This window comes from Rutidosis leptorrhynchoides, chromosome 3, assembly GCF_046630445.1.
Source record: "Rutidosis leptorrhynchoides isolate AG116_Rl617_1_P2 chromosome 3, CSIRO_AGI_Rlap_v1, whole genome shotgun sequence".
NCBI classification, from domain to species: domain Eukaryota; kingdom Viridiplantae; phylum Streptophyta; class Magnoliopsida; order Asterales; family Asteraceae; genus Rutidosis; species Rutidosis leptorrhynchoides.
The window spans coordinates 268,616,425-268,632,306 of NC_092335.1; positions in this window are offsets into that span (position 1 = coordinate 268,616,425).

A 15,882-nucleotide genomic window follows, 5' to 3' on the forward strand; every position below is an offset into this window, starting at 1 on the left:
GAAGTCTAAATCCCTACAACCAACGCTCTGATACCATCTGTAGCGACCCGACCAAATCATGTTTGACGGCACCGACTACTTAGGTCCCGTTACGTGGTCATAAGTCTTTAACATGACGTTTGACCAAAATATGTCGCATTCATTTCATAAGTAAAAGGATGTTTCAAGTTTACAAATGAAGTTCAAAAGACTAGTTACATTACAGTGTTTAACGTACGAATGAAACCTATGCGACACAATTTAAAGTAGTCAAAATACGCTCCAACTATGCATGTATAATCGACATCCAAGCAAGTATCAAAAAGAGTGCGGAAACGTGTATCAAGTAGCGTTCAAGGATCTGAGAAAATATATAGAAAACTGTCAACGAAAACGTTGGTGAAATCATAGGTGTTTTAGTAAACATTGCATTTGAACCACAAGATTTAATATAATATGATTATCAAAATCATTTGCATTCCAAAGTTGTTATTTGTTTCGCAGGCACCCAATTATCAAACTTAACTGTTTTATACCCTTTGCGTAGTGTTAGAACATACACTAGACCCGAAAATATATTTCATCCGCTAACGGTTCGAACCGTCCGAATGAGGCTCGTCAAGCCCATGTGATCACATAATATAAGTTCACGTTTACACCCTGCAAGTGTAACTAATGATAATTGAATTGAGGATTTTTGTTCAAACCCGTACGTGGAATGTTCATTTTCGTACTTGTTTTCAAAGTGTAAAAGCATGATACGTATATGTTTCTCATCCCATTGTTTAAAGCATAAAAGTTGTTTGAAAGATGGGACTATGATCTGACCTTGTGTACACGAGTAATAAGTACTTCAACAAGTAACGTGTGCAAAGAACAATGCTAGTCTTGACCTAAACAAATAGGTCGTATCAATAACGGTAAACGCGATAGGTCAAAGATGTTCAATTAGTCCTATGGCTCGTTACGACTCGATTATGTAGCATGTGAATCAAATTGTCCAAGTTTCATGCAAGATACAAGTATAGAAACAAGTTAGAAAGATTGCATAATCATTTGGTTAAGTTTGACAAAAAGTCAAACTTTGGTCGGTCAAAGTCAACAAAAAATTCAACACGTTCGGGTCGGGTCCCGAACTATTTTTTCGAGTTTTTTTTATATATAAGCATGTTAGAACAAGTTTCATGTGTGTCACGACCCTACTTTTTCCGTTATCTTTTACCGTTAATTATTTAACTACCGTTAACTGTTATTTGTGTCTCGTCATTTCTATGACCTATATTATTATTTTTGTAATAATAATATATATATATATATATATATATATATATATATATATATATATATATATATATATATATATATATATATTAATTATTATGTGTTATGTGAATATTTGAATTCATATTTTAAGTTATACGTTTCTACGTGTCGCGGATTTCTATCTGGCAAATTTTTTTTCGGGTTTTAAACTAACGGTTACCTAAATCCTATAATGTGCTATCATGATTTTTTTTATTGGAATATACTATGTTAATATGTGTTGCATATTATATGTCTAAGGGTTACTTATAGTTTAAGCCCCGTACTACTATATTGGTCACCACCTCAATTATGAAACCATTCAAAGTGGGATATACTATATAATCTCAAATTATATTGCATGGGTTTATATATCAAAATTTAATATTATGTGTGATAAATAAATAAACTACACATATATGTTTTTTTTTTTTTTTTTTTGACGTAACAATGTGATTTGTTCAAATGACACTATATTAATAAATTAAAATTTTTGTATCATAAATCGCCTTTAATATTTAAGAGATATTTTAATTTAATGTAGAAAATTGTAAAGTTTACCAACTTGTGACTTTGAAATTTAGAGAAACGACAAACTTTGCCGAGAAGTAAATAGAGTTATATTTTAGGATGATTATGTTGCTTCTAATCCGTAATATTCACACGGTTTACAAGGTTATCCAAGATCCTAATCTAAACAACATGTACGTTATTCATGGAATGGCTTTTTACAGCACATCTACTCTATTATTATCAAATTATGAAGACAAGGTGGTTAATGGATGTCATGTGGAGAGCGTTATGATTTTTATTTATTTATTTATTATTATTTTTTTTTTTGTCGATCACTTTCAATAAAAAAAAAATTAAAGCTTGGTAACATTAGTCCCATAATTAAAATCAAATTTTACTTAGTATATATGTGTCGTATTTAGGATGTTTTCAGTTCCAGATTGTCTGGCATGTGCTAAAACTAATACTAACTTTCAAAATAGTGATTTGTATCTTTAGGCATCTGCTCAAATGTTACTCCATAGGGGATCGATTATTTAGTCCTGATGTATATGATTTTTCATATTAGGTCCCTGAATAATGACCAAATTTGCAGATTTAATATAAAGATTTATGTTACAAATAAGACTTTATTAATAACTAATATACTTATCTAGTGATTAATCATAAGTTAAATATATATATTGAATATAACAAAAACGAGTTTCGAATTGTAATTAAGTGTGCATGTCATATTAGTTCAATTTACAAAACTAGTCCCTGACTTATGATTTGTGTTATAAAAACCATTTAAACGAATTTCAAATTTACTATTTGTCCCATGAATCTTATACATTTTTTTTTTAAATTAATGTACAATCAACAAATTCTGAAATGGACTACTCATTCAGTGCCGATATATATACGAAGTTAAAAAAAAATGTAATATAGTTAGCCCTAGTCCCTAGGACTAATTCACCATCAAAATTTTATTATGGTTGATATAAGAATTATATATTTATATACATCCAGATAACTTATAAAAGGTGTTGTACGACCACTGACCAACCTTATTACTTTAGGTTAAACGCTTCGGAACATTCTTACAGATTTGTGGTTTTGAGTTATCTACTGTGCTATCTAAGGTGAGTTATAGTCCCGTTTTTACATACTTTTCAAAGTATATTTTTGGGATGTGATTACATGCATTTTTATTTACGTTTAGACACAAGTAACAGTTAAATTTAATTATTCATTGTGAGTTGGACAAAAATATTTCCTAGTCTGGTAACTGTAATCATTGGTTTCTACCGGTGAACGCGAATCCTACGGATAGATCTATCGGGTTTGACAACCCCATTTCGAGCTAGTCGCGCTAGCAATTTATAATCGGAATGTTTAGTACTTCGTAATTTGTTGTAGATACACTGTCCAAGTGTATATTTTTATTGTGTTTGGCAAGGGTAAATAAAGGGTTAAGTGGTTACCAGGTGGCTAATTGATAATGGAATAATGTTTAATGTTTTCTAACATTTTTAAATCTTGTGGTCTAAAGTTTACTTATTTATTTAAACCTATAATTCACTCAACCTTTGTGTTGACAGTTTACTTGCATGTTTTCACAGGTACTTGAGTTATATGATGCTTCCGCTGTCTTTAGAAGAGTCTGCATGCATTTGGGCAGATTTTTATTGAAACAATTATGAAACTTAAGTTGGCATTCTATTTTTGGATAATTTAAATTGTGGGTTTGTTGGCAAGGTTTTGTGTCAACTTTTGGATTATTAATATGTTGGGTTGTTTTAAACTACATATTTTGGTTTGTTTCCTTTTTGGGAAAACTTTTGAAATAAAAGAATGCAGCTTTGTTTATTTAATGCATTTAAGTCCGATCAAGCTGTGGGACCAACTAACGGATCCGTTAAGTGTTTTGACGGGGTCGTCACATGTGGTATCAGAGCTCTAGTTGTAGGGAACTAGGCGGTCTTAATGTGGTCAACCCGTGATTATTAGGGTGCATTAGAGTCTAGTCTACAGCCCGACCTTTTTGCTATAGCATTATTATGCATTTCATTTCGTATAAGTTATATTATTAGCTTTCATATCTTTTTAGTATGTGGTTTGCAGTTTTGCTGTTTGCAGATGTCGACTTCGAGCGGTAACTCTGTTGCTGCTCCTGCTCCACCGTCTCCTGCTAGACGTCGTGCTAATCAACCAGAGATCGATGATCCTGTTCATTACTATTTTTCTACCATTACTCATATGAACCGGGCTTATAATGAGGTGACACGTATTAACGCCCTTAGTGATTGTTTGCGCACTTTGCCACATAATGAAGTTATGGACGAGATCCGTGCCGACATGGGTAACTTTATCACTTTCAAGCATAGGGTTGAGGATGCGAACCGTAAGCGTGATCGAGAAGTTAATGCTAAGTTCGAGGCTCTCGAGAGCACTGTTCGTGTGTTGAAGGAAGAGTTGGATGTTGTGAAAGGGAAGTTGCGTAAGTATGAGGATCCTGCTGAGACTCATGCTGGACCAGCTTATCACACCCACTCTAAGCGAATGTGATGTGATTATTCATATTGATTATCTATTTCATCAGACTTAATGTCCTTTTTATACATACATTTTGGGTTATGTACGGCGTTTTGCCGAGGATTTTATTAAGATTTTGTTATGGGATATTTTTTTCATTATGTATGGATGGTTATTTTTATGACGTCTATTATCATGTTTTATTTCTGATATTATGGCTCTTGGCATGTTATATTATGCATAATATATGTTCATGTATGTTAGGTGCTATGTATGTTGTATGATGTTATCATAAAATATGTATGCATGTGATGGTTATTTCTATAACAATCATAACTGTCATGTTATTACTCATAGTGTTAGTTGACTAATATCTTAATGGTTAGTCTTTTCGTGTTTTGATCTATTCCTTTATGACACTAGTATTATTCTTGGTACTAACGGATGTGTTATTCTATTTTGAAGATCATGCCTCCAAGAGAGTCCACTGAAGCGCGTATGCAACGCCTGATCAATGAAGGAATTGCTGCTGCTATGGCAGCAAATGCTAATGTTAACGCCAATGTGAACAACAACGTGGGATGCTCCCACAAAACTTTTATGGCTGGTCGACCCCAAGAATTCAGTGGTACGGAAGGACCAATAGGGCTTACTCGTTGGTTCGAGAAAATCGAATCTATTTTCAGGGTCAGTCGGGTCCGTGAAGAGGACAAAGTTAGTTTCGCTAGTTGCACTCTCAAGGATAGTGCCTTGACATGGTGGAACAATCTGGTTAGTAGTTTGGGAAGCGATGTAGCTTATGGTTTGGCCTGGAATGATTTTAAGGAAAGATTGATCACCCGCTATAGACCTCGGGGTGAGCTTAAGAAGCTAGAGGTTGAGCTCAAGAATTTGAAAATGCATGGCACCGAGTTAGATGCCTATGAACGAAGGTTTTTTGAGTTAACTTTGCTGTGTCCTAGGGTTTATGCGGATGAGGACCGCAAAATTGAGGCTTACATTGATGGTTTGTCCGAGAAGATTGAACACGGGGTTGAGTCCAGTGAACCCCAGACTATTGAGGCAGCTATGTCTATGGCCCACAAACTTAATGACAAGGTGTTGAGAAGAAGCAAGACTACAGTTGTTGAAAGTAGTGAGGAGGTTGTCAAGAAGGCTGATAATGGGAAACGAAAGTGGGATAACAACCGCAATCAAAACCAGGGTCAGCAGAAGAAACATGATACCTCGGGTGCTAATAACAGAAATCAGCGTTTGTGTCCTCGTTGCTATAAAGCTCATGATGGTTACTGCACAGTTACTTGTAAGAGGTGCTCTAAGCAAGGGCACATTGCTAAAGATTGTACAGTGCTTTTGCCGGGGTCTGCTACTCCCGCGACTGGTGGTAATAATAATATTAATGTTGGTAATAGAGGTGGTAATGGTAACGGTAATGGGAAATCGAATAATGGAGGTAATCCAAGGGTTTGTTATGAGTGTGGGACGCCGGGGCATTTCCAAGATGCTTGTCCCAACAAGAAGACTGCAGAGACTGCACGCGGCCGAGCGTTCAACATTAATGCTAAGGATGCGGAGGAAGATCCTAAGCTTGTTACTGGTACGTTCTCAGTCAACGATTTATCAGTTTATGTGTTATTTGATTCAGGGGCTGATTTAAGTTTCGTGTCGAGTAAATTAATTCCGAGAATCAAAACGCCATTAACTCTCTTAGACAATACTTATGTTGTTGAAGTAGCTAATGGTAAGGAACTTACTGCAAAGACTGTACATCGTAAGTGTAACATTAATCTGGGTGGTAGGGATTTCGAGATAGATTTGATACCGATTGAACTTGGTAGTTTTGATATTGTTATTGGTATGGATTGGCTGTCTGCGAACCATGCTGAGATCGTGTGTTATGATAAGGCTATTCGTATTACTGATGTGATTGGAGAGCCACTGATGGTCTTTGGAGATAAGAAATGCACACAGTTAAACCTTATTAGCTGTATGAAAGTTCGTAAACATCTCCGCAAAGGCTGTCATGCTATCCTTGCTCATGTTGTTGATCCTAGTAAGGAAGTAAAGAACGTTGATGACGTTCATATTGTTAGGGATTTTTCCGAGGTGTTTCCCGTTGACTTACCTGGCCTTCCGCCGCAACACGCGGTAGAATTTCAGATTGATCTTGTTCCCGGCGCTGCTCCTGTAGCACGTGCTCCTTATCGTCTTGCGCCTTCTGAACTTCAAGAATTGTCAAGTCAACTCCGTGAGTTGTTAGACAAAGGTTTTATTCGTCCTAGTTCGTCCCCTTGGGGAGCTCCTGTTCTGTTTGTTAAGAAGAAGGATGGTTCTTTTCGTTTATGCATTGATTATCGTGAACTGAATAAGCTCACTGTTAAAAATCGTTATCCTCTTCCGAGAATTGATGATCTGTTCGATCAGCTTCAGGGTTCTTCTGTTTATTCAAAAATTGATCTTCGTTCTGGCTATCATCAGTTGCGTGTTAAAGAATCTGATGTTTCAAAAACTGCTTTTCGCACCCGTTACGGTCACTTTGAATTTCTTGTTATGCCGTTCGGATTGACAAATGCACCTGCTGTGTTCATGGACCTCATGAACCGTGTGTGTAGACCCTATCTGGACAAGTTCGTTATTGTTTCAATCGACGACATCCTTATCTATTCTAGGAGTGATGAAGAGCACGAAGAACACTTGAGGTTAGTGCTTGATTTGTTAAAGAAAGAAGAGTTGTACGCTAAGTTCTCTAAGTGTGCTTTTTGGTTAAGAGAAGTTCAGTTCCTTGGTCATATTGTTAGTAAACAGGGAATACAAGTTGATCCTGCTAAAATTGAGGCGATTGAAAAGTGGGAAACCCCGAAAACTCCTACTCAGATACGTCAGTTCCTAGGATTAGCAGGTTACTATATAAGGTTCATACAAGATTTCTCTCGTATCGCGAAACCTCTGACTGCTTTAACGCATAAAGGGAAGAAGTACGAGTGGAAGGATGAACAAGAGACTGCTTTTCAGATTTTAAAGAAGAAGTTGACTACCGCTCCGATATTGTCACTACCTGAGGGTAATGATGATTTTGTTGTTTATTGTGATGCTTCGCGTCAAGGCTTTGGTTATGTTTTGATGCAACGAAAGAAAGTTATTGCGTACGCATCACGTCAGTTGAATATTCACGAGCAGAACTATACAACTCATGATTTAGAGTTGGGGGCCGTTGTTTTTCCACTTAAGATTTGGAGACATTATTTGTATGGGGTCAAGAGTACTGTGTACACAGATCACAAAAGTCTTCAACATATCCTCGATCAGAAATAGTTGAACATGAGACAACGAAGATGGATTGAGACGTTGAATGATTACGATTGTGAACTTTTGTATCATCCGGGTAAGGCCAATGTGGTGGCAGATGCGTTGAGTCGTAAAGAAAGGGCTGAACCTCGCAGGTTTAGGGCCTTGAATATGACAATTAGAACAAACCTCGCAAGGCAGATTCTTGAGGCACAACAAGAAGCCTTAAAGGAAGAGAATTTTGTGAAAGAGAACGTAAGAGGTATGGCTAAGAAATTTGAGATTCGAGCAGATGGTACTAGGTACTTTGTAGGACGTCTTTGGGTTCCGAAGTTTGGTGAACTGCGACAACTTGTTTTGGATGAGGCTCATAAGTCTAGGTACTCTATTCATCCTGGTTCAGGAAAGATGTATCATGATCTTAAGGAGCTGTATTGGTGGCCAAATTTGAAAGGTGATGTGGCTACGTATGTGGCTAAGTGTTTGACCTGTGCTAAGGTTAAAGCTGAACATCAAAAACTGTCTGGACTGTTGGTACAACCCGAGATTCCCGAGTGGAAGTGGGAAGGAATTACAATGGATTTTATTACTAAGTTACCGAGAGTTGCGGGTGGCTATGACACTATCTGGGTGATTGTAGATCGACTCACTAAGTCATCTCACTTTTTGCCAATCAGGGAAACAGATTCAATGGAGAAGCTCACTCGTTTGTACTTGAAGGAGATTGTTTCTAGGCATGGTGTTCCTGTATCCATTATTTCGGACCGAGACAGTCGCTTTGTATCGAGGTTTTGGCGATCTTTACATGAAGCCTTGGGAACTAGATTAGATATGAGCACCGCTTATCATCCTCAAACGGATGGTCAGAGTGAAAGGACCATTCAGACGTTGGAAGATATGTTGCGAGCGTGTGTTATTGATTTTAGTAATGGGTGGGATAAATATTTGCCGCTAGCTGAATTTTCTTATAACAACAGTTATCACGCAAGTATTCAAGCCGCACCATTTGAAGCTCTGTACGGTAGGAAGTGTAGGTCTCCTGTCTGTTGGAATGAGGTTGGGGATGCTCAACTCACGGGTCCAGAAATTATTCATGAGACTACCGAGAAGATTGTACGGATTAAGGAAAGATTGAAAACTGCTAGAAGTCGGCAAAAGAGTTATGCCGATAGGGGAAGGAAAGATGTGGAATTTCAAGTTGGTGATCGTGTTATGTTAAAGGTTTCACCTTGGAAGGGTGTGATCTGTTTTGGTAAAAGGGGAAAGCTAAGTCCTCGTTTTGTTGGACCTTTTGAGATTATTGAAAGAGTTGGACCAGTGGCTTATCGTTTGAAATTGCCATAAGAACTCAGTGCTGTTCACGATGTTTTCCAAATATCGAATTTAAAGAAGTGTTTGGCTGAAGCCGATCAGACTATTCCTCTGGAGGAACTTCAAGTTGATAAGCAATTGCATTTTATTGAGGAGCCTGCTGAAATCATGGACCGAGAGGTTAAGACTCTTAAACAGAGCAGAATTCCTATTGTCCGGGTTAGATGGAATGCCAGACGCGGTCTCGAGTTCACTTGGGAGCGTGAAGATCAGATGAAGTAGAAGTATCCGCATTTGTTCCCAGATGCTGAGTCAACCCCTGCACCTGCTTAAATTTCGGGACGAAATTTCCGTAACGAGAAGGTACTGTCACGACCCTACTTTTTACGTTATCTTTTACCGTTAATTATTTAACGACCGTTAACTGTTATTTGTGTCTCGTCATTTCTATGACCTATATTATTATTTTTGTAATAATATATATATATATATATATATATATATATATATATATATATATATATATATATATATATATATATATATATATATATATATATATATATATATATATATATATATATATATATATATATATATATATATATATATTAATTATTATGTGTTATGTGAATATTTGAATTCATATTTTAAGTTATACGTTTCTACGTGTCGCGAATTTCTATCTGGCGAATTTTTTTTCGGGTTTTAAACTAACGGTTACCTAAATCCTATAATGTGCTATCATGATTTTTTTTTTATTGGAATATACTCTGTTAATATGTGTTGCATATTATATGTCTAAAGGTTACTTATAGTTTAAGCCCCGTACTACTATATTGGTCACCACCTCAATTATGAAACCATTCAAAGTGGGATATACTATATAATCTCAAATTATATTGCATGGGTTTATATATCAAAATTTAATATTATGTGTGATAAATAAATAAACTACACATATATGTTTTTTTTTTTTTTTTTTTTTTTTTTTTTGGACGTAACAATGTGATTTGTTCAAATGACACTATATTAATAAATTAAAATTTTTGTATCATAAATCGCCTTTAATATTTAAGAGATATTTTAATTTAATGTAGAAAATTGTAAAGTTTACCAACTTGTGACTTTGAAATTTAGAGAAACGACAAACTTTGCCGAGAAGTAAATAGAGTTATATTTTAGGATGATTATGTTGCTTCTAATCCGTAATATTCACACGGTTTACAAGGTTATCCAAGATCCTAATCTAAACAACATGTACGTTATTCATGGAATGGCTTTTTATAGCACATCTACTCTATTATTATCATTATAAACTATTTAGAAAATATACGGGAAATCAATTTCTACGCGGTTATTAAAATCACACATTTTCATTAATCATGAAACTCAATCCCATCCTTATTTTGTTCCTCTGTGATCAATAAATTAACACTCCCACATACACAATTCGTTTTCAAAAGTTAAATTTAAGCGACTAAGTCACAAAAGAGTTTAGAAAAGAAAGGAACATATTGACGAACAAGAACGAAGGTTTTTCAACTTGATCGATTGGTCGTAACTCGGTCTCGTTCGAAGGTAAATTCTAACCTTATTTTGAATACTAATATATTACTAGACCCTACTAATCGTTTCGGTTTCATATGATTGATCGTATCAAACCGAACCAATCGATAAAGTAATCGACGTCGGTTAGTATTTGAAAGTAATTGGGTTTTCGGGGATATATTTTAGTAACGGATTGTAATATGAATTTTGGAATCAATAAATAAAATTTACAGTGATGATTTATCTAATAAACATATGGTCATGAGCTTAAACTTGATGATGGTTTATATTAGTTACAAATATTTTGTCAAATTATGAAGACAAGGTGGTTAATGGATGTCATGTGGAGAGCGTTATGATATTTATTTATTTATTTATTATTATTATTTTTTTTTGTCGATCACTTTCAATAAAATAAAAAAAATTAAGGCTTGGTAACATTAGTCCCATAATTAAAATCAAATTTTACTTAGTATATATGTGTCGTATTTAGGATGTTTTCAGTTCCAGATTGTCTGGCATGTGCTAAAACTAATACTAACTTTCAAAATAGTGATTTGTATCTTTAGGCATCTGCTCAAATGTTACTCCATAGGGGATCGATTATTTAGTCCTGATGTATATGATTTTTCACATTAGGTCCCTGAATAATGACCAAATTTGCAGATTTAATATAAAGATTTATGTTACAAATAAGACTTTATTAATAACTAATATACTTATCTAGTGATTAATCATAAGTTAAATATATATATTGAATATAACAAAAACGAGTTTCGAATTGTAATTAAGTGTGCATGTCATATTAGTTCAATTTACAAAACTAGTCCCTGACTTATGATTTGTGTTATAAAAACCATTTAAACGAATTTCAAATTTACTATTTGTCCCATGAATCTTATACATTTTTTTTTAAATTAATGTACAATCAACAAATTCTGAAATGGACTACTCATTCAGTGCCGATATATATACGAAGTTAAAAAAAAATGTAATATAGTTAGCCCTAGTCCCTAGGACTAATTCACCATCAAAATTTTATTATGGTTGATATAAGAATTATATATTTATATACATCCAGATAACTTATAAAAGGTGTTGTACGACCACTGACCAACCTTATTACTTTAGGTTAAACGCTTCGGAACATTCTTACAGATTTGTGGTTTTGAGTTATCTACTGTGCTATCTAAGGTGAGTTATAGTCCCGTTTTTACATACTTTTCAAAGTATATTTTTGGGATGTGATTACATGCATTTTTATTTACGTTTAGACACAAGTAACAGTTAAATTTAATTATTCATTGTGAGTTGGACAAAAATATTCCCTAGTCTGGTAACTGTAATCATTGTTTTCTACCGGTGAACGCGAATCCTACGGATAGATCTATCGGGTTTGACAACCCCATTTCGAGCTAGTCGCGCTAGCAATTTATAATCGGAATGTTTAGTACTTCGTAATTTGTTGTAGATACACTGTCCAAGCGTATATTTTTATTGTGTTTGGCAAGGTTAAATAAAGGGTTAAATGGTTACCAGGTGGCTCATTGATAATGGAATAATGTTTAATGTTTTCTAACATTTTTAAATCTTGTGGTCTAAAGTTTACTTATTTATTTAAACCTATAATTCACTCAACCTTTGTGTTGATAGTTTACTTGCATGTTTTCACAGGTACTTGAGTTATATGATGCTTCTGTTGTCTTTAGAAGAGTCTGCATGCATTTGGGCAGATTTTTATTGAAACAATTATGAAACTTAAGTTGGCATTCTATTTTTGGATAATTTAAATTGTGGGTTTGTTGGCAAGGTTTTGTGTCAACTTTTAGATTATTAATATGTTGGGTTGTTTTAAACTACATATTTTGGTTTGTTTCCTTTTTGGGAAAACTTTTGAAATAAAAGAATGCAACTTTGTTTATTTAATGCATTTAAGTCCAATCAAGTTGTGGGACCAACTGACGGATCCGTTAAGTGTTTTGACGGGGTCGTCACAATGTGAATCGGAGGTCCATAGTGAAATGTCCCGTTCTTATTGATTAAAAACGTTCCATATTAATTGATTTCGTTGCGAGGTTTTGACCTCTATATGAGACGTTTTTCTAAGACTGCATTCATTTTTAAAACAAACCATAACCTTTATTTCATAAATAAAGGTTTAAAAAGCTTTACGTAGATTATCAAATAATGATAATCTAAAATATCCTGTTTACACACGACCATTACATAATGGTTTACAATACAAATATGTTACATCGAAATCAGTTTCTTGAATGCAGTTTTTACACAATATCATACAAACATGGGCTCCAAATCTTGTCCTTATTTTAGTATGCAACAGCGGAAGCTCTTAGTATTCACCTGAGAATAAACATGCTTTAAACGTCAACAAAAATGTTGGTGAGTTATAGGTTTAACCTATATATATCAAATCGTAACAATAGACCACAAGATTTCATATTTCAATACACATCCCATACATAGAGATAAAAATCATTCATATGGTGAACACCTGGTAACCGACATTAACAAGATGCATATATATAAGAATATCCCCATCATTCTGGGACACCCTTCGGATATGATATAAATTTCGAAGTACTAAAGCATCCAGTACTTTGGATGGGGTTTGTTAGGCCCAATAGATCTATCTTTAGGATTCGCGTCAATTAGGGTGTCTGTTCCCTAATTCTTAAATTACCAGACTTAATAAAAAGGGGCATATTCGATTTCGATAATTCAACCATAGAATGTAGTTTCACGTACTTGTGTCTATTTTGTAAATCATTTATAAAACCTGCATGTATTCTCATCCCAAAAATATTAGATTTTAAAAGTGGGACTATAACTCACTTTCACAGATTTTTACTTCGTCGAGAAGTAAGACTTGGCCACTGGTTGATTCACGAACCTTTAACAATATATACATATATATCAAAGTATGTTTAAAATATATTTACAACACTTTTAATATATTTTGATGTTTTAAGTTTATTAAGTCCGCTGTCCTCATTAGTAACCTACAACTAGTTGTCCACAGTTAGATGTACAGAAATAAATCGATAAATATTATCTTGAATCAATCCACGACCCAGTGTATACGTATCTCAGTATTGATCACAACTCAAACTATATATATTTTGGAATCAACCTCAACCCTGTATAGCTAACTCCAACATTCACATATAGAGTGTCTATGGTTGTTCCGAAATATATATAGATGTGTCGACATGATAGGTCGAAACATTGTATACGTGTCTATGGTATCTCAAGATTACATAATATACAATACAAGTTGATTAAGTTATGGTTGGAATAGATTTGTTACCAATTTTCACGTAGCTAAAATGAGAAAAATTATCCAATCTTGTTTTACCCATAACTTCTTCATTTTAAATCCGTTTTGAGTGAATCAAATTGCTATGGTTTCATATTGAACTCTATTTTATGAATATAAATAGAAAAAGTATAGGTTTATTGTCAGAAAAATAAGTTACAAGTCGTTTTTGTAAAGGTAGTCATTTCAGTAGAAAGAACGACGTCTAGATGACCATTTTAGAAAACATACTTCCACTTTGAGTTTAACCATAATTTTTGGATATAGTTTCATGTTCATAATAAAAATCATTTTCTCAGAATAACAACTTTTAAATCAAAGTTTATCATAGTTTTTAATTAACTAACCCAAAACAGCCCGCGGTGTTACTACGACGGCGTAAATTCGGTTTTACGGTGTTTTTCGTGTTTCCAGGTTTTAAATCATTAAGTTAGCATATCATATAGATATATAACATGTGTGTAGTTAATTTTAAAAGTCAAGTTAGAAGGATTAACTTTTGTTTGCGAACAAGTTTAGAATTAACTAAACTATGTTCTAATGATTACGAGTTTAAACCTTCGAATAAGATAGTTTTATATATATGAATCGAATGATGTTATGAACATCATTACTACCTCAAGTTTAGTAGTTAAACATACTGGAAGTGACAAGAAATGATCTAGCTTCAAAGGATCTTGGATGGCTTGAAAGTTCTTGAAGTAGGATCATGACACAAAAACAAGTTCAAGTAAGATTTTTACTCGAATTAAGATAGTTTATAGTTATAGAAATTGAATCAAAGTTTGAATATGAATATTACCTTGAATAATAAAGATAACCTACTGTATATAACAATGGTTTCTTGATCTTAGATGATTACTTGGAATGGATTAGAAAGCTTGGAAGTAAATTAGTAAACTTGAAGGGATTTTTGAAGTGTTCTTGAAGTGTTCTTCCTATGATGATTATAGCTTGAGTCTTGAAGTGATTTTTGATGAAAATGATGATTAACTACTGGAAAAATATGTTCATAATAGTGTGTGTGTGTTGAGAGAGAATTAGAAAGAGAATGAAGTGAAATGGAGTGAATGATGAGTGGTAATTGGTGAGTGGTGAGTGGGGTTAAAAGGAGTTCTAGTTAGTTGACTAGCTCATGGTAGAAGTTAAAATTGATTAGTCATACATGACATAATCAAGAGTGGAATCCCATGCTAGTTCCTATTGGTATATACTCATAGTAAGTACGTTTTGAAGCTGTGTATAATACGGGTAAGAATACGACTAGAATTCTTGATGAAAGAAAAGAATGGAAAAGTAACTGTAACCATTTTCGTTAAGTATGAGTGTTTTGATATATGTCTTGAAGTCTTCCAAAAGTATTTTAATACATCTAAATACACTACATGTATATACATTTTAACTGAGTCGTTAAGTCATCGTTAGTCGTTACATGTAAGTGTTGTTTTGAAACCTTTAAGTTAACGATCTCAATTAATGTTGTTAACCCATTGTTTATTATATCTAATGAGATGTTAAATTATTATATTATCATGATATTATGATATATTAATATATCTTAATATGATATATATACATTTAAATGTCGTTACAATGATAATCATTACATATATGTCTCGTTTCGAAATCCTTAAGTTAGTAGTCTTGTTTATATGTATATAACTCATTGTTAATATACTTATGGAGATACTTACTTATCATAATCTCATGTTAACCATATGTATATCCATATATATATCGTCATGTCGTTTTTACAAGTTTTAACGTTCGTGAATCGCCGGTCAACTTGGGTGGTCAATTGTCTATATGAAACATATTTCAATTAATCAAGTCTTAACAAGTTTGATTGCTTAACATGTTGGAAACATTTAATCATGTAAATATCAATCTCAATTAATATATATAAACATGGAAAAGTTCGGGTCACTACAGTACCTACACGTTAAATAAATTTCGTCCCGAAATTTTAAGCTGTTGAAGGTGTTGACGAATCTTCTGGAAATAGATGCGGGTATTTCTTCTTCATCTGATCTTCACGCTCCCAGGTGAACTCGGGTCCTCTACGAGCATTCCATAGAACCTTAACA